Raw genomic sequence first — 20,332 nt, forward strand, 5'->3', positions numbered from 1 at the left:
AAAGAAATTTTATGCTCCTGTAGACCTAATGTTTGTGGTTTATTTTCCTACTCAAAGTGCACTGCCAATGTCCTAGTTTTAAAGCTATTTCATTCCAAACAGTATCCAACCAAATCTCAAAGTTAAAGCTTTCTTGTTGTGGTTGACTGTTTGTAGCTTAGGCAGCTGTATAGGTGTAAGTGTCTAGCCATGTGGAAGTTGCCTAATTCGCTCTTAACCTTAGCAATTACTTTAATATTTAAGTAATTGACTTTTATAAGATAATGTGAGTCAATCTAATGAAATGCAAACGTTATTTGCACTAGTGAATTAGATGAATCTCAGCTGTTGATCTCAAGTGATGTTGAGATCTAGTCTCAACCATCAATCACTTTGGAGAATAGGGTTGTGGATTCTGTCAATAGCTTAAACTTATAAATGGAGGGCTAGGCTAAGTGAGAAGAGACATCTTTGAGCACAAGACAGTGAGAATGAGATTTCAATGATTGGGTGGAGAGGGACTTCCATTCAAGAGTGCAGAGTACGAGAAAGAGTACAAGGGGCAGCAAGGGAAAGATCCAAATTAGCTAGCAGATTGAAGGACATATCAAGGGTTTGATCAACTGGATTATTTCTAGGTTCTTGTTGTATGTATTATTTTCCTCAGAGGGTCATTATCTGAGGAAGGGATTCCTTGTAAGTTCTTAAGCTATTTGAATGAATAACTGATTTAAAGGGAAAAAAAATCTTTTTATGCATGTGTGAGATTGGTGTGTGACTTAATTTGCTTGCGCTATTTATTTTATTACGTGTTAAAATCCCAGCAGTGATTTTTTTTCCTTGGAAAAAATTGTAAATTTTTTCAACCTGTAAACAAGGAACAAAATTACATTTTGTAGATGCCATTAGGCATTTGTTCATGTTAACCTTTTGGCTGATGCACAATAAAGAAAAAATTGAAAAAAAATACATAATTTTTCTGGGGGCTAAGTGTGGTAATAATCACTTAACTTCTCCTTTTTGCTTTTATTTTTTAAACTTTTTGCCAAACCCCATGGTTCGGACTGGCTGTTACTATTGCCAATTGATTTCCAACTTCTTGCATAGGGACTTCTTTGTTTGAATCAAAACTCTCAGATACATGGGTTCTTTTGATATCCCCCAATCCCTTATCAATGAGTGTATCTTTTTTTTGTTGCTCTGGTGCTTTGATTTCTACTAATTCTGTACCTGTTGGGATATGGGTCACGATTCGTGACTGGCCCCTAGCTCCTTCATCTACTTGGCTACCATGTTATGCCAGGGCATCCATATTTGGAGTATTTTCCATGAGCTCTTCTTTTTCATCCTTAGAATTGTCAGGTATCTTCCATCTATTTGGCTTACGGGCTTGCCTCTTTTTCTTTTTTGCTAGTGGGCATGTGTTTTGCAGGGGTCTTGTTTGGAAGTAGATTCAACATCTAAATGCCATATTCTCATAATCTAGAACTTGGGTCCATTGAAAGTTTTCATGTTTTAGATGGATATGATCAAATATAACTTTACTAAGGTCTATCTCCACACAAATTAACTTTATTAATGTCTATCTCCACACAAATTGTGGCAAATGTAAGGGGGACCTTTTTTCTGTTTTGTGAGTGTCCATTTTTCTGAATTTTCCAAGAGTATTTCCAATATCGATGGTGCCAAAAAGGGAGAGGGAGATTTGGTAATCTCAACCAAACCGACATTGTAGTGACCACCATGCTTGTAGAATCAAATTTTGGGAACCATGGGGTAATAAAGAGCCCAACTCTACCCCAAAACCATGGCCCATCGTTTAGGACTTGTTCCCTAGCTTTCTATGTGTCAAATTTGTGAAAATTACACAACCAGAATCCTATTGCAGCGACTCGAAATTATTCTCCCAATTGTTATTTTAATTTAACAATTTATTTATTGTTTCCTACAACAAATATTGAATAATTCACACTGCAACCTACACAAATAAAATTGCGGAAGAATAAACGCTAGACGAAATGTTAGCACACAGATGCAAAATAACACAGTTATTTTTTGGACAGATGTCCCTAGAAAAACCCAACTTGGGAAAACCGATGTAGCAGTTGAGGGTTTTAATATTAAGCAGTAGTGAAATAATATGAGTACAACCAGATGCCGAAATTGGCAATCCTACAGAGAAACACTGGCAAGAAAAATTTAGTGAGGAAATTTCCTCACTCCATAGGCAAATACGGGCTCTAATCTCAGCTCAAATTGAGGCATACAAACTGGCTCTACGCAGCTACTGCGTCACCCTAGCGTAGTCCCTTCTGCACTAAGTTTGAACTAGCTTCTCCTCAAGCCATCTGGTCTGTTGCTGTCTGGGAAAATGTCTCTCCTTTCCGAAACCTCTGTCCAGCTTCTGGCACTGAAACTCTACTTGCACCAGCAAATTCGAAATTGCCTTTAGAGGATACTACGTTAGCCTCACTATGGCTCTTTTGCCTCTATGCAAATGCACTCACTGGGTTTGGAAAACTTCCTCCGGCTTCACTGTCTCTGCCCTTCTCTCACGGCTTCGAGCTGTAGCTCTCTCTTCGGCAACTGACTGTTGCTACTCAGACAATCGATCTGCCAGGAAATCAAACCGCTCAAGTCACTTCTCCAAGTGCCCATCGACTTCTTCTTATAATCCTCTGTTGGGACTCCAACGACCAAGATTAAATCTTAATCGATGGCTAAGATTATCTTGAAGTCGATCTGTGTGAGTTTCTAGATCATTCTCACCTTAACTTAATCAATTTTGATTAATTAACCGTATTCTCTAAGTTTATGTTAGTCTTTGGTAGCACCGCATGTGCTCTAGCCATGAAAATTGGTGGAGAGGCTAAGGCACATGAGTTCTAAAGAACCCAGAAACCATTTGGTGAAATTCCACTCAAATTGTATTTTATTAAAATAATTAATATTTTTAATGGGGTTCCTAAGTATAAACTTAAGGAAATTAAAATATTAATGGGTATTAATCAAAATATGGGTGAGAATGATCTAGAGGCGGATGAAGTCATGTTTAAATCTTAGCCGTTGATTAGAGACTTAATCTTGGCCGTTGAAGACTCAACAAGAAAGTATAAAATGGAGGCTTGGGGTTCATTTGGAAACATAAAGAGAGATTGAGGAAATCAATTTTCTTAGGTGAGAAGTTTTCAGGGGGAAAATCGATTTGGGGAGATCTTGCAGTTGAGGGGTAGTGAGAATCTGGGAGAAGGAATTTCTGAAGAACACTGAAAGAGAGACGGAGAGAGCTTGCAGAAAGGCAGCGCAATAGCTGGGAGAGTTGACGTAGAAAATTTGCTTGTCACGTAGAATCCAGAACAACCGGGAGAGTTGACGTAGAGGGCAGAGAAGGTGACGCAAGGTTAACGCAGAAATAGCCAAGGTTAGCCGGTGTTTTGCCGGATCAGTCGACATTCTGTCGGGTGAAATGAGGTAAAATTCACTTAGATTTTCCGCCAGTATTTTCTCTGTAAAGGATTGCTAGATGAGCATCCTAGAGTTGTATTCAAAAATTTCTCCTGCATAATAATAACCCTCAGAATTACTGCACTAGTTTCCCCGCATTGGGTTTTTCTGGGGATTATTGTGTCTAAAAATAAGTGTCCTATGTATCTTGGTGTTTGCTTTGTTTCCTGTGTCATGAGATCAAATATTTAATTAAGTGTAGGTTGCAGATGTAATTTGCTTCAGTATTAAGAAGAATAACTTGATGAATGTAATTTAAAAATCAAGTAGGTGAAGTAGATTCATATTTGTTGTAGTAAGGGTTCCTTCGAGTCTAGGAATTTTCACATGGTATCAGAGCATTGATTTTGAAACAGAAAGAGCAGATCCAGTACTGAGCAGTGAGGCTGAACGCTGCACTTGGCAGCAATTCGAATCCCCTTGAAGGGATTGCACAATCCTTGCCGGGAAGTAGATCTGAGGAAATCTTCTCTGAGTGAGACAACAAAGAGGTACAATTTCCAGTTCGTGAGTTTGCAAACGCAAAGAGAGTGACATAGAGCCTCAATGCAGTGCTTGAAGGGAGCAGTTTCTGCTGGGTAGAAATTTGCTGGAAAAGAACGAAGACTCGTAGAAGGGGAATTTTCTCCTTAGAGAAATTTCCGCTAGAAAGTTCGAATTTCTCACTTGCTGGACAACTATGCTAAACAGTGACTAGAGGAGTCAATTCGATAGTTGGATGAGATGGCATCGCATGGGCTTAGAGATTAGAACAGGTTGGAAGGTGCTTCCAACTATGTCATATGGAAGACCAAAATCTTAGCTGTTCTGGAGGAATATGATCTTGAGGCCTACGTCAATAGTGTTGTAGCTATTCCCGCTGACAACGATCTACAAAGTTGAGCAGGGGAAGGCAAAGAGGCTTATTCTCGATGGAGTTCGAGATCATGTGGTCTCACACTTGTAGGGCAAGGATACAACCCGAGAGATGTGGAAAGCCTTATCTTCTTTGTATGAAGGCTCTTCCGAATCTCGGAAGATGTATTTAAAGCAGAAGTTGCAACAGACCTTGATGCAGAAAGGAGAAGGGGTGAACCTCTGTCTTCAGTGTCTTTAGGACACTAGAGGCCAACTTGTTGTAGTGGGGTCCACTCCTTAGCCAACTGCGATGGTGAGGATAGCCCTGGATGGAGTCTCGGATGAATGGCAAGTTTTCGTCCAAAGAATATTGCGCAAAGAAAAACCACCTTCATGGGAGGAGATGTGGGCGACTCTTCAATAGGAGGAGTTAAGGAGGGACCTAGTGAAGGTCAACCTCAGTGGCAGCAGTGGGAGTGGCACAAAGACGAAGGAGGAGGAGGAGAACATAGCTCTAGCATCGAAGGGACAACAGAAGCCGAAGCGAAAGAAGGACATTTCGAAGGTGAAATGTTTCAGTTGTGGCGAGATGGGCCACTATGCATCCTAGTGTCCTTTGAAGAAAAAGGACAAGGATGAGAAACATGATCCTAAGGCTACTTCAACAAAGATTGACGAGGATGAGTTTTCCATGAGTGCCCACGCATCTCCAGGTGGGAGATGGGGCGATATTGAGTTGTAGTCGGGAGGACTACATATGGGCAGGATCCTTGAGGAGTCCACCTCTTAGATCCATTCCTTGCTACGGGAGCCGAAGATTCAACATTAGTGGGATGGACTTAGTGTCAGAGGATGCAGTGGAGTGTTTGGAGGACAAATGCAGTAGCTGAGGACTAGAGACTCATCAACGTAGAGCAAGGTTGGCTGCAGTGTAGTTGGCACAGTGCAGGAGTCAGCAGCAGTGCAGAAGATTCAGAGGGTCAGAATCAGCAGTAGTCAGATTCCAACATTCACTGTATTATGTTGAACAATTAAGTTCAACTAATTTTGGATGTTTTTCAGTTGCTTCTCTCAGCAACTGAGTTGCAATATGAATGCAGTGCTAGAAGTGGTAGTGCTAGCAGCATAGTAGATGCGACATTTGAGAGGGAGTTGTATTACAGATGCAACAATGGCAATGTCATGGGCAACAATACAGTAGCAACAACAACATAGTGTTGGTGGCAATAGCAGTGTAGAAAGGAAGTGCTTCAGAAACAAAGCAGCATGTAGGTGGACATTGTTGCTAGAGCACTCTCCTTGCTAAGAGGGAGTGCTATTTTTTGGTAGCATTGGATGTGCTCTAGCCAAGAAAATTGGTGTAGTAGAGACTAAGGTACATGAGTTTTAAAGAACTCAGCAACTGTTTGTTGAAATTCCACTCGGATTGTATTTATTAAAATAATTAATATTTTTAATGCGGTTCCTAAGTATAAACTTAGGGAAATTAAAATATTAATGGGTATTAATCAAAATATGGGTGAGAATGATCTAGAAGGCGGATCAAGTCATGTTTTAATCTTAGCCGTTGATTATAGACTTAATCTCGGCTGTTGAAGACTCAACAGGAAAAGTATAAAATGGAGGCTTGGGGTTCATTTGGAAACACACAGAGAGATTGAGGAAATCGATTTTCTGAGGTGAGAAGTTCTTAGGAGGAAAATCGATTGGGGAGATCTTACAACTGAGGGGCAGTGAGAATCCAGGAGAAGGAATTTTCAAAGAATACTGATAGAGAAGTGGAGAGAGCTTGTAGAGAGGCAGCGTAGTAGCCAGGAGAGTTGACATAGAAAAGTTTTTCGTCACGCAGAATCCAGAACTGCTGGGAACTATTGGAACAACCAAGAGAGATGACGCAGAGGGCAGAGAAGGTGACACAGGGTTGACATAGAGCCAACGCAGAAATAGTTGGGGTTAGCCAGTCTTGTGCCGAATCAGGGGGAATTCTGCCGGGTGAAGTGAGGTAAGGCTCACTCGGATTTTTCGACAGTATTTTCTCTATAAAGGATTGCTAAATGAGCATCCTAGAGTTTTATTAAGATATTTCTCCACCATAATAATAAACCCTCAGAACTGCTACACCAGTTTTTCCCGCATTGGGTTTTTCCGGGGACTATTGTGTCCAAAAATAAGTGTGTCTTGTGTATCTTGTTCTTTGCTCTATTTTTAGTTTCATGAGATCAAATATTTAATTAAGTGTAGGCTGTATAAGTAATTTGCTTCAGTATTCAGAAGAATAACTTGATGAATGTAATTTAAAAATCAAGTAGGTGAAATAGATTCAGATTTGCTGCAGTAGGGGTTCCTTCGAGTCTAGGATTTTTCACATGGTATCAGAGCATTGATTTTGAAACAGAAAGAGCAGATCCAGTACTGAGCAGTGAGGTGAGAAGTTCTCAGGAGAAAAATTTATTGGGGAGATCTTACAGCTGAGGGGCAGTGGGAATCCAGGAGAAGGACTTTCCGGAGAATACTGACAGAGAGGCGAAGAGAGCTTGTAGAGAGGCAACGCAGTAGCCAGGAGAGCTGACGCAGAAAAGTTGCCTGTCACGTAGAATTCGGAACTGTCAGAACTGCGGCGAACTGTCGGAACAACTTGGAGAGCTGACACAGAGGGCAGAGAAGGTGACACAGGGCTGGCACAGAAATAGCCGGGGTTAGCCAATCTTGGGTTAGATTAGCCGTAATTCTGTCAGGTGAAGTGAGGTAAAACTCACTCAGATTTTCCGCCAGTATTTTCTCTGTAAAGGATTTCTAGATGAGCATCCTAGAGTTGTATTTAGATATTTCTCTTGCATAATAATAAACCCTCAAAACTGCTGCACTGGTTTTCTCGCATTGGGTTTTTCCGGGGACTATTGTGTCCCAAAATAAGTGTGTCCTATGTATCTTGTTCTTTGCTCTGTTTTATGTTTCATGAGGTCTAATATTTAATTAACTGTAGGCTGCAGAAGTAATTTGTTTCAGTATTTAGAAGAATAACTTGATGAATGTAATCTAAAAATCAAGTAGGTGAAGTAGATTCAGATTTGCTGCAGTAGGGGTTCTTTCGTGTCTAGGGATTTTCACAGTTTAGACTTAGGAAATATTTAAAAACTGGTTAATAATCTAATTAAGTCATTTCTAGGCAAAATTTCTAGAAATAATTTTTGGGTTTTGGATATCTCATGTATTCTAGCCTCTCCACAAAGCTTCAAGGCTAAAACACATCTGATGCTACAACAACTAACAAAAATTAAATTATGAATAAACCCTTGGAACATAAGTAAAGTTCACAATTGGGTGTCCAAGAAGAATATATTCACTAATTTAAATCTTCAGTTCTCGACCAAAAACCATTAAATTTGCAAATTAATGCCATAGATCGTAGATCAACAAAAAGCAATTTTACCTTTGGAGGTTTAACATCCATTGCTGGTGCTTTTGCCGCTTGTTCAACTGTGTAAGGTCTTGGCATATTTTGGATCTGATCTGCAAGAATGGAAGCATTTCCTTTTATTGCATCCTTGAATGAGACTGTTCCATTGAGGTTTCTAGAACCTATATTATGGTTTCTGAGACTTGTTGCTCCACCTCGTAACGTAAGATTTAATACTATGGTGGGATCCTTTACCATGCCAAATAATTAGCAATATCTGCAAACCAAGGAGATTTAATAGATACTGCAAAAATAACTTCATTAGGAAAATTATCTTCTACAGGTACATCATTATTGTCATTTTGAATCCCAGATAGAAAGTCAACAATTGTATTTTGTTTTCCAAGTCTATCCAAAATAGAAATATTGAATTCTTGTGACAATAATAACCATCTTGTAATTCTGCCATTAGTGATTTGTTTATTCATTAAATACCTATTTGGAGAATGATCTGAATGTACAATGGTTTCATAACCAATGATGTTGTCTGAATTTATTAGTGGCATGGAAAACAACTAAAACCTCATTTTCTGTTACAGTATAATTTAACTCTGTAGGAGTCAAATTTTTACTGGTGTAGTAAATGGCATAAGGAGTTAAATCCTTTTGTCCTAATACAAATCCTAAAGCTGTATCTGAAGCATCAATTGAAATGTGAAAATGTAGTTTCCAATTTGGTCCTCTTAGAATGGGTGCTTTAGAAATCCTTTCTTTCAATGTTTCAAAAGCTTTTTGGCAATCAAAATTCCAAATGAATTCACAATCTTTTGTGAGCAATTTGAAAAGTGGAGAAGCAATTTTTGTAAAGTTTTCTATGAATCTTCTAATAACCAGTAAAACCAAGAAAACTTCTAACATCTCTTTGACAAGTTGGAATTGATAATTTAGAATTAATTTCTACTTTAGAAGTATCCACTCTAATTCCATTCCCTGAAATATGGTCTCTTAAAACAATTCCTTTAGTAAACATCATAAAACATTTTTCATGGCTTAATGAGAGATTTTTTTCCTTAAATCTAATGAGAATTTTTTCCAAAATTTTAAGAGCTTTTTCAAAGGAATTTCCATAGACAGTAAAATCATCCATATAAACTTCTAAACAATTGTGAATTAGATCAGAGAAAATAGCAAAAACTGCCATTTGGAATGTCGCAGGTGCATTACATAACCCAAAAGGAAGTACTCGGTAGGCATATGTTCCCCATGGACAAATAAAAGTGGTTTTATCTTGATCTTTTGGAGCTACTTGGATTTGGTTATATTCACTAAAACCATCCAAGAATGAGAAATATTTCTTTCTTGCCAATGTGTCTAAAACTTGATCTATGAAAGGAAGTGGAAAATGATCTTTTAAAGTGACTTTATTCAATTCCCTATAGTCAATGCATACTCTCCATTTTCCATTATTTTTAGGAACAATTACCAATGGTGAAACCCAGTGGATATCTGATATCGGATAAATGAAATTCAAATTCAACAATTTTTGTAGTTTCTCTTTAACAATTTCCTTTAAATTGGGATTCATTCTCCTCTGAGGTTGTCGAATTGGTTCAACATTTTCTTCAATGTAAATATGATGTATACAAATATTGGGATCAATTCCTTTCATGTTAGTGTATTACCATGCATAAGCAGATGAATGTTCTTGTAACATTTTTATTAAATATTTTCTTTTGGAATTCTTCCAGATTATTATTGATATTCAAGGTTTTTTCTGGAAGGATTTCTATTGAAGAATTGCCATTTTTTTTTCCATAGAATGTAAGGATAATTGCCGAGATGATAAATATTCAATATTACATTGTTATTGAAAAGTTTGATTAGATTCACAATATGAGGAAAACTCATTATTTTCCATTAAATTCAAAATCTGATCTTCTTCATTTGTTTGTGAAGTAACAAAGATTGGTCGTATATCAATATCATCATCTATCCATTCTTCACTTTCTATCTCTATTGTTGTTTTTGCAGGAGGATATAATGTGAATTTCTTTGTTGAACTTCCATAAGAAATAAACATATCACCAGATCTACAACTTATTACAGCATCAGCTGTAGCTAACCGTGGTCTTCCTAGAATCAATGGATGTCCTCCTAAATTACTCTTGGGTATTAGAATCATAAAATCAACATGATACTCCCAAGAATCTAAGGATACAAATATGTCTTCTAATACACCATCAGGTTTAATAACAGATCTGTCTGCTAATTGCAACAATGTAGCTATATATTGAAGATTAGGAAGTTTCAATTGATTCATAGTTTGTTTACTAATGATGTTTATAGCTGCTCCTAAATCAATCAATGTGTTTTCACAATGGGACTTCCTGGATCAAGATATTTTTGAATTGTTGTTTTTCCCATCATGATATCTGCAATTTTTCCAACTATTTTTTTTTAGTTGTGTTTAATTTGTTCAAATTTTTATTTTTTTCTTGGTCTTTTCATACTTAACTCCTTGATTGTCTTTGCAAATATTGGTATTTCTTTGATAGCTTGTAACAAAGGAATTTTTATACAAACATTTTTCAGTTCATCTATCATATCAGAATTAGGCAATAAAATCTGTTTTTCTACTCCTTTATCAATTTTCAATCTCTTAGGAAAAGGTGGTGTTTGGAGAAATATTGGAAGTTGTTCTATGATGGGAGTTGAGTTTATTAGAATATCATCAAAATGTATGAGGTGGTTTGTTTTTGAGATTTTTCTTCTTGATTAAGAGATTTCTCTTTTTCAGAGAGATTCTCCTTCTCAGATTCCTGAATAGCAACTGATGGGGACTTCTTTTCTAATACTCTACCAGATCTAAGTTGGACGTTGTTTAGATCTAATGGAGTTATCATGTAGGTTTGGAAATTTTGTCCTTCCATATTGTAAACAGGTTGCGAATTTTTATTATTATTTGGCTTTGGAATTGGTTGAGCGGGGAATTGTTTTGGTTTTTGAGGAAATGGTAATGAAAGTTGTGGATTTGAATTCGGAGGTTGAGTTGGTTGAACATGTTGAGGAAAATATTGTGGTGGAAAAACAGGGTAAGGTTGTTGATATTGAGGATATTGAGGGTATTTGCCATGAGGATTTTGCTATCCTTGTGCCCAAGGTTGAGGCCAAGATTGCCAAGGCATGGGTGCAGTCTAATTGTTCTGTGATGGTTGTGCAAATGCTTGGGTGTTAAAACCCTGAGTCACATTTGGTTGTGATTTTTGCCACGGTCTCTTAGCAATAAAACAGGGGGATCTACTTGATTTGGTATTACTTCCTCTGGATAAACAACTTTAAAACCTGGTATTGAAGGACATTCCTTTGTATCATGATTTTCTGCACATATAACACAAGTTTCTACACTTTTTAAGTCAAGAGGGCATTCTCTTAGAGCATGTTTTTTTCTACGTGGGACAAAAGATTGATAATGCATCATTTTTAGCCTTTTGCTTATTCTGCACTTTAATGGTATCTATTTGTTCACTAAGACTCCCCAAAATGTCTGTTTTGAAGTTGTCAAACAAATTTCCTAATTCAACTCTACTTACTGTCCCAGTTGCAGATTTATTAATTCTAGACATGAGAGGATCTCTTGGATTCTTTCCAGTTATTGCCTTACCTCTTGTAATGTGTATGTATAACTCACAAATGTCTCCAAATGATAACTTAGAAATATCTCCCTTACCCATTAAATTGAGAAGATCAATCCATTCATCTCTTATGAATTTTAATTAGAGAGCTTTCAAAGTTTCTTCATCTAATTCATGCATTTTAGCCCTTTTAACATTATAGGCAAATATTTCAATGAAATATTCAAGGTTTTCATCTTTTTTTTTGCATCATTTTAAAGACTTCATCTTTAAGATTATTGGGCATATAATAGCCCTTATATTTCTCTAAGAATGTAGTTTTTATTTCTTCCCAAGTTCTTATAGAATTTACTCCTAATCCCATGAACCATTTTAATGTTGCATCCTTAAGAGTTGTTGGAAACAATTTCAACTTTTGAGTGTCATGCAAGTAATCATAAGATATACACAAGACTTCAAACTCAAAGAGAAATGTTTCACAGTCCTCACTTCTTAATCCATGAAAATTTGGAAGGATCGAGGGTGAGATGTTTTTCATTGTCGCTGTTGTATCTTCATCGAGGATAGGTAATCCAAAGGGTTTTGGATCTCCTCTACCTCCTCCCCTCCCCTTTCCTCCACCTCTTTCTCCTCCAATCCTAGGTTGTTCACCATTTATATTATGTACCTCTCCTTCGCCTTCTCCAACCATTGTAGATTCTTCAGAACTAATATACAGTTCCAAAATTGGCTTTTCTAATTCCTCTTCTAGTTCTATCAATGGTAAGTTAAAATAAGTTTCTTCTTCCTCTTCTTCACTAGGGATTTCTAGTTCTTGTACTAGAAGTTTCTCTCTAGTTGAAGATAGGAAAACTACTCCTTCTGTTGGGGATGTAGGATCTTCTTTTTCTATTATTGCTTCAGTTGATGAGGTTGGTGAATCTCTAGGTTGGATTTCGGATCTGAGTACCTCAAGAAGTTTATGTTTGCTTGCAAATGATGGAATATGAGTTTGAGTGGGTGGTGTGGCACTACGAGGTCATGGTGGGGTGAGTGATGATGTTGGAATTAAGTTTTTACCTCTACTTACAAATCTACCTCTAGAATCTCTTTCCCTATGCATATCATTTTTTTAAGTAAAAAGAAAACACTGTTATATACACTTCCTCCACAACGACGCCAAAATGTTTAGTGATTTAATTGATCTTAAATTACTTACATGAATTATTAACCAACGCTAGTAAAGTGATGAAGTGTAAGTGCACTGTATGTGCTAGTGTTTGGTTATTTACACAAATTCTAAATTAAATTGAGTTATCAAAATATAAATTCTAAATTAAACTAAGTTATTGAAATGCACATGAGAAAATCAGTTATTCTTAGAAAATAAGATTATCATCTACAATGATGATCACACTCTCTGGTTTAAAACAAAACTATTTCTACTTATAAGATTCCACACTTTACTTTAAAATAGAAATCAATCTCACACTGTACATAAATGAAAACAGTGTTGTTAAAATCCCGATAAAATCGCGATTTTTTCAAAAAATCGCGATTTTAACCATAACCCGATCAAATCGCGATTTTTATCCATAAAAATCGCCAATTTTTTTTATACCCGATTTTTTCGAAAAAATCGGGATTTTTTGTGAAAAAATCCCTACTGGCGCGGGCAGCGGGCTTTTATATGCAAAAATCGATTTTTTTTTTATTCATTTGGCTGTCCGCGCGGAGGAGGAGGAGAAGAGGTGAGGGAGAGCAGCTGAAGGGTTTCCGTCGGATTTGGGAGCGAATCCAAGCGTTTTTAGGAGGAATCCAAGCCAAGATCACCAATTTGTCCGTAAAAAAGGTATGTAGATTAATTTTTTTTTGTTTTGCTTCTATAAAAACTTTGTTTTTCATTGTTTTTAAAGAATTTTTTGAAATTTTTCATTGATTTGGGATGGGTTATTTGTTATGACTATGAGAACCAATTTTTTATTTTTATTTTCTCATTTTTTTTAAACATTGTTTATTTTTTTTGAATTTTCATTGTTTTTTGGCATTTGCCATTGGCATTTGGTTGGGTAACTTGGGTTTGGAAATTGGGATTTTGGAAATAATTAACTTGTAATTTTGTAAATGCTAAATTGTAATTTGTATTATGTAATCCTAAATTCCTATTTCCTAATCCTTATTTTTCCATAGGTTTGCAAATTCAAAATTCAAAAACAAACATGCCAAGGAAATTGGATCCTTTCTGGGAATATGGTGAACCTAAAACTCCGAATGATAGACAAAACTTGTATTGCAAGTTGTGTGGAAAGGAGATATTCGGGGGGGTGTACAGGTTGAAGTTCCACCTTGCACAAATCCCTGGACGTAATGTGGAGCCCTGTAAAAATACAAATGCTGAAATTATCCGAAAAGCCATGAAATCATTGGGAGAATTAGAGCACACTAAAGAGGCCAAAGAAGAACTTTTGAGGCAACTAAAAAGGTCAGCTGAAGGAAGTGGGCCAAGTGGCACTGGTTCTACTGCAGCGTCAGTCAATCCGGTAGCTGCATCATCATTTTTTGTTCCTCGAACCACACCTGGTGCACAACCAACTATCGGTTCAATGCTAAAAAGAAATGAAAAACAACAAGCTGACAAGTTGATGACAAAATTTCTCCTCTGGAGTGATATTCCTTTCAGCATTGTAAGGAATAATCCATTTTTCCAACCTACTGTTGATGCTATTGCCAGTGTTGGCCCGGGGTACAAAATCCCTTCTCTTCATGATTTCAGAGGCCGGCTTCTTCAAGATGAAAAGCGTGACTGCACCCAAAGATTGGAGGATTTTAGGGCATCATGGGCACAAACAGGATGCACTGTTATGTTAGATGGTTGGACTGACCAAAAGGGGAGAACCCTTATAAACTTCTTGGTTAGTTGTCCCAAGGGGACTATGTTTATCAAATCTGTTGATGCAACTGATCAAATCAAAGATGCAAGAACTTTATGTGATTTGCTGGATGTGTTTATTTTGGAGGTGGGTGCAGAAAATGTTGTCCAAGTCATAACGGACAATGCTGCAAATTATGTTGCTGCTGGTAGAATGCTTATGGACAGGCATCCTACTTTATTTTGGACACCTTGCGCTGCCCATTGTATTGATTTGATGTTAGAGGACATAGGGAAAGTTCCCTTTGTCAAAGAGACTGTTGACTCATCAAAAAGCATCACAAAATTTATTTACAATCACACATCTGTGCTTAGCTTGATGAGACAATGCACCAACAACAAAGAGTTGGTGCGCCCCGCCATTACACGGTTTGCGACGAGTTTCATATCTCTTCAATCCCTCTTGAAATCTATGTGGGATTTGAAGAGAATGTTTCTTTCAGAGGAGTGGCGTTCTTCGCCAATGAGCCGCAAACCAGAAGGAGAGGCCGTGTGCAGACTTGTTTCATACCAAGAAGACTTCTGGGCGGGAGTGCAGGAGGTGTGCGCTGTCACTGAACCTTTGGTAAAGGTTCTTCGGTTGGTAGATGGTGAGAAGCCCGCAATGGGCTATTTGTATGAAGCCATGGACAGGGCCAAAGAAGCCATTCGGTCCTACTATGATGACAAGGGAGATGATGGGTTCCAGAGACAACTCCTTCTATGGAACGTCATTGATGAGCGATGGAACAACACACTCCATCGTCCCATTCATGCTGCTGGGCTTTTCCTGAACCCTGCATTTTCTTATGCATGTGGGTTTGATTTTGATACTGAGGTCGTGGAAGGATTATTAACCTGTGTCCAGAAGATGGTGAGATCTCCAGAACAACGTATAGAGATCTCTAGACAAATTGAGACATATAAGATGTCAGGTGGCACATTTGGCTTTGAGATGGCTGTCATTGATAGGACGATTAAAATGCCAGGTATTTTTTAGTTTGTACTTTGTAACTTTGTTTCAAATTTCATTGTCTCTTCAAATTCCATTTTTTTCTTATGTTTATTTAAAATTTTATTTGTAATTTTGTTGTAGACGCATGGTGGAAGATGTATGGTGTCAGAGTACCCCTTTTGCAAAAGCTTGCCGTACGCATCCTCAGCCAAACATGCAGCTCCTCGGGATGTGAGCGCAATTGGAGTGTATTTGAAAAAATACACAACAAGAAGCGCAATAGGTTAACACTTAAACATTTAAAATATTGCAAATTTCCAAATAAATTTTTGAATTCATTAAACAATATTTTTTTTTATAATATTAATTATTAATTATTATTTCATGAACTTTGTACAGGTTGGAGTCCCGTAGACTTAATGACATGGTCTATGTCTACTACAATCTTCGATTGTGGGCGAGGCAACTAGAGAAGACACCTGATATGGATGCCATCTCATTGGATGGGATTGACACCACTGCTGAATGGAGGGTTGAGACCGAGAGGCCTCTCATGGATCCCACTGAGGATTGGTTAGTGCAGGATGAGGGGGAGGAGGAGGGGGAGGAGGAGCAGGAGCAGGAGGAGGAGGAGTTGGAGGAGCAGGAGGAGGAGGTGACACCGCCTACCCGGGCTACCACTACCACCAGTAGAGGACGTGGTCTCCGTCTACCTACAGTAGCTGCTACTTCTACAGCTACTCCTTCAGCTTCTAGAGCACGTCAGACTCCACTGCCATTTCCACCACCACAGGCACCAGCATCTTCATCTAGGGGGAAAGAGAAAGCAGTGACATTTTCTCGCAAGAGGGGCAGAGGAAATCAATAGGATTAGAGTCTTAGACTTTCATTTTATTGTATATGACATTATGACATGATGAGATACATTATCATATTTTTTGTTGATATTTTGAGGCTGAGTTGGGACTCAGGACTTACTATTCAGGACATGATTCAATGTTATGTGTGATTTTAGCGCTAGAAATGATATTAAACATCTTATATATTAGTTTTTTTATCATATTTATGTGTCAATGTATTTATTTTATGTTGTAGATGGTTTAGATATTAAAAAAATTGAAAAAAAATGAAAAAAAATGAATATTTTTGTGCCAAAAGATTTTTTCCCGATTTTTTCCGCTTTTTTCCCGATTTTTACGATTTTTTCCGCTTTTTTCCCGGCGCGAATAAATCCCGATCGCGATTTTAACAACATTGAATGAAAATCAATCCATATTTTGATTAAATGAAATTCACACTCTGTTGCATAAATGAAAACTGCTCTTACTTAAGAAATCTCATGTCTAAAGAAAATTACACACTTGCATGAAAAATGAAATGAAACAAACTTCTACTTAAAACACACTCACACTTACTTGAATTAACGATCACACATGCTTGAATTTAACAACTAATTCTGCAAATTAATCTACTGTCTAAGATGAAACTCTGTGAAACTAGATCTTTGCTGCTAAGCTTTATTCATGAGCATTCAAAATTTGAACAGTAAGAATGATTAGCATAATGATTTTAACTTAAACTTTGAAAGAAAATTGAAAACATGAATATTCGATTGAATAAACAGAAATCTACAAGAATATAAGGCTAATAGCTCACTCTTAAAACAAAACAAGAATCCTTACTGTCTCAAGGGGGCCATACACGAGAAGCAAACAACCATTACGTTATTGATCAAGCACTTTAACCACGCATTGAGAAAATGAAGCAGTTCTTTTATAAACAGAGTTTAAATCTCAATGTTGTGTCCTTACTTAACAACTTGTTTATTTCTGCCGAGAGGCATATTTGTAAAGCTCATAGCAATAAATTGTTCAGAGCTATATGCCTAAGCCCTATCAACAAAAACCAAATTTAACTTGAAAAGATAATATTGCATAATTTTCTCATGATTTGCTATTATCAAAGAAAATCACGAGGCACGAATCTCATTTTCGCTTGCCTGTTGCTGATTATGGAGGTTGAATTTGCCTTTGACCTCATTGCTAGGACTTGCTTCCATTGATCTGGTTCACGAGAATAGGAGGAAATTGTTGACGGCATCAATTGCTACCTTTCCATATATTTTGCTTCCCAGCTGGCACCTTGGAACCTGTCAAACCACGGACTTGGTTGCAGAATCGTGTATTAGCTGCAGAATCATTGCAATTCGGTAGCTGAAGTAAACATTAAACTAAATAATAAAGAACATTATCAATTTATGAAATACAAGACAATTGTATACCTGCCATGTCATAATTTCTGTAACTTGATGCCCAATGTGTGATTATGAAGGTAAAAAAGAAATAGATAGAGTGAAAAAGAGTATGAAAAAGAAGCAATTGTGAGGCTCAATAGTTCCTTAGGAATCAAGGTATAGTAGGTGGAACCAAAGATCCTGAGATGCCTTATCGCAGGAATGTGGCCATACCGCATTTCATGGAGAGGCTTAGTTCTAAGAGCATAAGATGGACATTTGTTTTTGACATAAGCTGCACAAAACTACATCAACCAAAACATCATTGAGAAAATCATATTTAAGATAATCATGTTCATTCTTCCAATGACACCATTTTGTTGGGGGTTATATGGAACAATAGTTTGATGTTGAATCCCATGTTGGCGAAGATAGTTTTCAAACTCGTTAGAATCCATTATCAGTCCGAAGGGAATCAAATGTGATTGTGCATAATTCGCAATCCATGCATTAAATTTTTTGAAAGTTTCAAAAGCTTTTAATTTGTTTTTCAACAAGTATACCCAACACAACCTCGTGCAAGCATCAATAAAGGTTATCATATATCTATTTCCATTTGTAGAAGGAACAAACATAGGCCTGTTACTGCTCAAACTAGCGGGGGTCCTAGGAGGGGATCCTAAAAGGGCAGCTGCTAGGTCAAGGGCAAGAATGGAGTGATAGCCCATTGTCACCTCAGCTAAGGCTCCTTGCTCTTTACGAACTTTCATCGATGGGAGGAGGCTCGGTATAAGGGGAATCACTAGATGAATGAGCCAATGAAAGGATGAGGAGTGATTCCTAAGGCCTATTCACAAGAGAGACTCAATTGTATGGTTTGCTTTTTTGAGAAGCAAGATATAAGGCTCCTTAGGAAGGGCTAAGGGGATTTCAAGCGCTAGGGTTTCAGGATAAGACTTGTCAGGAAGATACCTAGCCCTACATGTGAAAACTTGGTTTCCAAGCGGTCTTTATGAAATTATTCAATACGTTTTGGGACCACATGGCACCAAGTGGACCCAAAATTAGATCAAGGGATGGAATTGATCAACCAAGGGTATGCTTGACCTATTGAGGGGGAGAAGGGGATCAAAGATGAAATTTTCAGTAATTTTGATGTAATGATCCCAATGAGGTCACTAGCCAAGGGAAACTAAGGGCATGAATTGATCTCGGAGCTAGGGTTTGAAATATCTCAAGATCCCACTGTTGGAATTGCTACAAATTTGGAGGGCCTCTAGAAGACACAACATCACAATAGTGGGAAAATGATCGAACTCTTTAGGTGGGTGAATCTTGAGAAAATTGATGCCCTAGGTCACCTATGGAGGCTAGGCCTAGAAAGAAAGGGAGAGAGGTGAGGAAAAATATGCTTTTGAGTGATCACCTATGGAGGATTAGTGCCTTGTCCTTTGGGAGAGATGGAGTCAAGGAGATTTTAACATTTGGAATGGATTCACTTAGTCAAGGAGGCCTTAGAAACAACTTCGCATGGCATTAGGGCATGAGAATAGCTGCTTCAAGGTCTTTATACTTCAATTTGCAATATTTGATGACTTATCAAGATAAAATTTTGACACAAAATATCTCTAGGAATATTCACTCATTCATACATGGCCCATGACATGATGCAACACTATAAAAGATCAAATTTCCACAATTTCGCATTAAAAAAACTTTAGCCTAATATAGCGAAAATCCCAGCAACATGCATTTGACAACAAAAAAAATAACAAGTATAGCATTTAAAGATTACTTACATGCAAGAAAGAGTATATCCAATCATCAACATAATGCCAATAATGAAGCTCCAAGACAAAATGAAAGAGATCCAAACATCAAAATTCATCCATTCATCCAAACTCGTCCTCCAAAAGGATAGTGAAAATATCACATGAGAAGATAACCCAATCCAAGTGATGATGATCAAAATGAATAATCTCACTTCTATTTATACACTCTAATGAATTCGATTTAGCTAAATTGGCCTAATTGAGCCCCTAAAATAAAATAATGTGCATAATAACAATACTTTTGGTGACAAGCTCACCAAATAGCTCAATAATACATGAATAAGCCTCTCAAGAGGGCCAAATGATTAGTAAAGTGAGTCGTTTGGCCTTTGAGGAGCTTTAATGAAGTCCAAGGGGTGCCATGATGTAGAAATGGACTCCCAACATAGTGGACAAGGGGTTGGCCCCTTGTTTTCCAAATAAGAACCTGTGGTGCTCCTAAGTGGGTGTGGGGGCACAAGGACATCCTCATGGGTCTCCAAGTGGATCGAAACTGCCTGTAGATCATCTGTAAGGGCTAGGATGGTGATGTAAGCCCTACCTCTGCAGCGAGAGACATCCGCTAGACCCTGGAACATCTGCCAAATGTATGGTTCAAGTGTGGAGCCAACTGGGCATGGTGAACTAGGTGCATCATCCTCATCCAAAAAGGTGGGATCACGAGCAATCAATGATCCGTGTTGGGGATCCATGAAGTAATATCTGCTATGGCGGAGACCCATGGCTCTCAATGCTCACCCCACAAGTGCCAATGTGGCTCTCTAGAGAGCTAGAACCCCGTATAGGGAGACCAAGCCCCAAATGAAGACCAACCTGCAATCTTGCATAAGATTCAGTGCGTCCCTTTGCCCTCCAATACAACAAGTCATTAGCATACTCAAGTAATAAAGCTTACAAGTCATGTGATCAATGGGGCACTTCATGGTGGCATGCCCTTTTGTAGTGGGCTTTGGCATGTACAAGTGTCTCTAAGCTCAATAGGGAGTTAATTGAGGACCCTATTAGGTGCTTTTAACCTCTAAAGGGGGTGACAAGTCCATGGTACATCCTTTAGATGGTAGGTGGCAAATGATATA

The 20,332-nt window shown here is 37.8% G+C and overlaps 1 protein-coding gene across 3 annotated transcripts in view; it reads left to right on the plus strand.

The window, feature by feature from the left end:
• The window catches only part of LOC149167180 (DNA (cytosine-5)-methyltransferase DRM2-like), a 150,696-nt gene that overhangs the window by 15,615 nt on the left and 114,749 nt on the right, over nt 1–20,332 (plus strand). The gene's annotated exons all lie outside the window — the stretch shown is intronic.

The sequence above is a fragment of the Pinus tabuliformis genome, chromosome 5_1 (genome assembly GCF_031772625.1).
Source record: "Pinus tabuliformis cultivar Carrire ecotype Pingquan chromosome 5_1, CPIR1, whole genome shotgun sequence".
NCBI lineage: Eukaryota > Viridiplantae > Streptophyta > Pinopsida > Pinales > Pinaceae > Pinus > Pinus tabuliformis.